Source organism: Aedes albopictus, chromosome 2 (assembly GCF_035046485.1).
Source record: "Aedes albopictus strain Foshan chromosome 2, AalbF5, whole genome shotgun sequence".
In the NCBI taxonomy this organism is placed as follows: Eukaryota; Metazoa; Arthropoda; class Insecta; order Diptera; family Culicidae; genus Aedes; species Aedes albopictus.
In genome coordinates this window covers 299,742,543-299,745,309 of record NC_085137.1, presented here as the reverse complement: position 1 = coordinate 299,745,309, position 2,767 = coordinate 299,742,543, and the positions used below count along the sequence as shown (strand labels likewise).

Below are 2,767 nucleotides of genomic sequence, written 5' to 3'. Positions count from 1 at the left end.
AAAACATAACTATACTAATCGCGCCCAATGTTGCTTAACTTCAGTGATCGGACGAGAACTGGTGTTTTCAATATGGTATGATCGTTGACAATGTCGGGTGGGTTAGAAGAGGATTTTATTCCGACTAGAGGCCAAAATGGACGAAATGCAATTACGATGATTGAATGATTGAAGGGCAAAAAACGTGTGTTTCATGTGAAATAAAATATGAGTGTTAAAAAACATAACTATACTAATCGCGCCCAATGTTGCTTAACTTCAGTGATCGGACGAGAACTGGTGTTTTCAATATGGTATGATCGTTGACAATGTCGGGTGGGTTAGAAGAGGATTTTATTCCGACTAGAGGCCAAAATGGACGAAATGCAATTACGATGATCGAATGATTGAAGGGCAAAAAACGTCTTTTAGAGGCATTTTTCGAAGAAAGAGCACATGTAATGATTGATTCAAAATGCCGTCCTGGGTTCGAATCCAGCTCCGGCGCAATAAAAAAAATGCAAAAAGGCCAACGACACGCGACGTTCCCAAGCGGTCACCCATCTAAGTACTAATCGCGCCCGATGTTGCTTAACTTCAGTGATCGGACGAGAACTGGTGTTTTCAACATGGTATGATCGTTGACAATGTCGGGTGGGTTAGAAGAGGATTTTATTCCGACTAGAGGCCAAAATGGACGAAATGCAATTACGATGATTGAATGTTTGAAGGGCAAAAAACGTCATTTAGAGGCATTTTTTCGAAGAAAGAGCACATGTGATGATTGATTCAAAATGCCGTCCTGAGTTCGAATCCAGCCCCGGCGCAATAAAAAAAAGATGCAAAAAGGCCAACGACACGCGACGTTCTCAAGCGGTCACCCATCTAAGTACTAATCGCGCCCGATGTTGCTTAACTTCAGTGATCGGACGAGAACTGGTGTTTTCAACATGGTATGATCGTTGACAATGTCGGGTGAGTTAGAAGAGGATTTTATTCCGACTAGAGGCCAAAATGGACGAAATGCAATTACGATGATTGAATGTTTGAAGGGCAAAAAACGTCATTTAGAGGCATTTTTTCGAAGAAAGAGCACATGTGATGATTGATTCAAAATGCCGTCCTGAGTTCGAATCCAGCCCCGGCGCAATAAAAAAAAGATGCAAAAAGGCCAACGACACGCGACGTTCTCAAGCGGTCACCCATCTAAGTACTAATCGCGCCCGATGTTGCTTAACTTCAGTGATCGGACGAGAACTGGTGTTTTCAACATGGTATGATCGTTGACAATGTCGGGTGAGTTAGAAGAGGATTTTATTCCGACTAGAGGCCAAAATGGGCAATATGTAATTACGATGATTGAATGTTTGAAGGGCAAAAAACGTCATTTAGAGGCATTTTTCGAAGAAAGAGCAAATGTGATGATTGATTCAGAATGACGTCCTGGGTTCGAATCCAGCTCCGGCCAAAATGGACGAAATGCAATTACGTTGATTGAATGTTTGAAGGGCAAAAAACGTCATTTAGAGGCATTTTTCGAAGAAAGAGCACATGTGATGATTCATTCAGAATGACGTCCTGGGTTCGAATCCAGCCCCAGCACAGTAAAAAAAATGCAAAACGGCCTACGACACGCGACGTTCCCAAGCGGTCACCCATCTAAGTATACTGTACTATAGTATTGTTCAAACAAATCCACTAATCTACTATGATAAATTGAAAATTAAAAAACTACATGCTTTGAAATTCGGCTTATTGGCTTTTTTGTGTAAAAATGTAATATTTTCGTACATTTTTTGATAAAAGAAAATATTTATGTTACGTAAACCTAAAATTTTTATTAAAATCATGTCCAGTATGGGTGGTGGGGTAAAATTGACAGGGTACAGTTTCATGGCATTAATTGTTTTTCAAAATGTTTTAACGATTGAAGCTTATGCCTAAGCATGAATCATTATACTTCTGCTGATCTGGAACATTAAAATCAAATAAACCTCTTCAAAATGACAAAAACTTTAAAAATCACGTGAAAAATCGGAAATGATGCAAAATCTGCTTATTACATATTGCTAAGGTTTTCTCGTAAATTATTTTCAAATTATTACAAGTTTTATACCCTAAACCAATAAAGACCGCGTAGAAGAGTATATTTGACCAAAAAAAAAATAGGTTTAGTAAAAAAAAAAAAATTGGAAATAATTTTAACATAATCAGACATTGGGGGTAAATTGGACAATCGGGTTAAATTTCACCAAAATTTCATATTTTTCTTTGCAAACTCCATAATCATCAGCCGTCATACATACCGTGAGATAGTTGAAGTAAAAAAAATACAAAAAAACAATTTTATATCAACGAAATATATTTTTCATCCAAAACCGTGCTTGTTTTTTACACTATTTTTACAATAATTTTTTAAGTGTGTCTCAAAGTATGTATTAAAAGTTTGAAACAACAAAATAAAGGAAACAAATTTGATAGTTTGTATTTAAAAACCCAAATTAATCCACCTAGAGGTGATAGTGCCTTTCTCGTCGTATATGTTCTCACGATCTTTCCGTCGACGTAAGTCAAAGTGTTCCTGAATCCTGATATTTTTTAAGATAAGCAAGCATTCTATCAAAGTCATCATTGAATTGACTTAAAACTTATTGATGGCACATACTCCGACGTTGTGTTCAGCGTAAAAGCAGAGCTGAATAATATAAGATTTCTCAGTTGACTGCTTGAGTACCTTCACTAACATTGGGAGCTGATCAATATCAAGACGATATTAACAAGCTAAGAT

The 2,767-nt window shown here is 37.1% G+C and overlaps 3 non-coding genes across 3 annotated transcripts; all 3 read right to left on the bottom strand.

Moving 5' to 3' along the window:
• Positions 1-506: 506 nt before the first annotated feature.
• LOC115270585 (5S ribosomal RNA) lies at positions 507-625 on the bottom strand. Its single transcript, XR_003899345.1, has one exon. It is a non-coding gene; the product is annotated as a 5S ribosomal RNA (ribosomal RNA).
• A 202-nt stretch (positions 626-827) lies between these two features.
• Positions 828-946, bottom strand: LOC115270748 (5S ribosomal RNA). The gene has a single exon (XR_003899508.1). It is a non-coding gene; the product is annotated as a 5S ribosomal RNA (ribosomal RNA).
• Positions 947-1,148: 202 nt separating this feature from the next.
• Positions 1,149-1,267, bottom strand: LOC115270749 (5S ribosomal RNA). Its single transcript, XR_003899509.1, has one exon. It is a non-coding gene; the product is annotated as a 5S ribosomal RNA (ribosomal RNA).
• Positions 1,268-2,767: the final 1,500 nt, after the last annotated feature.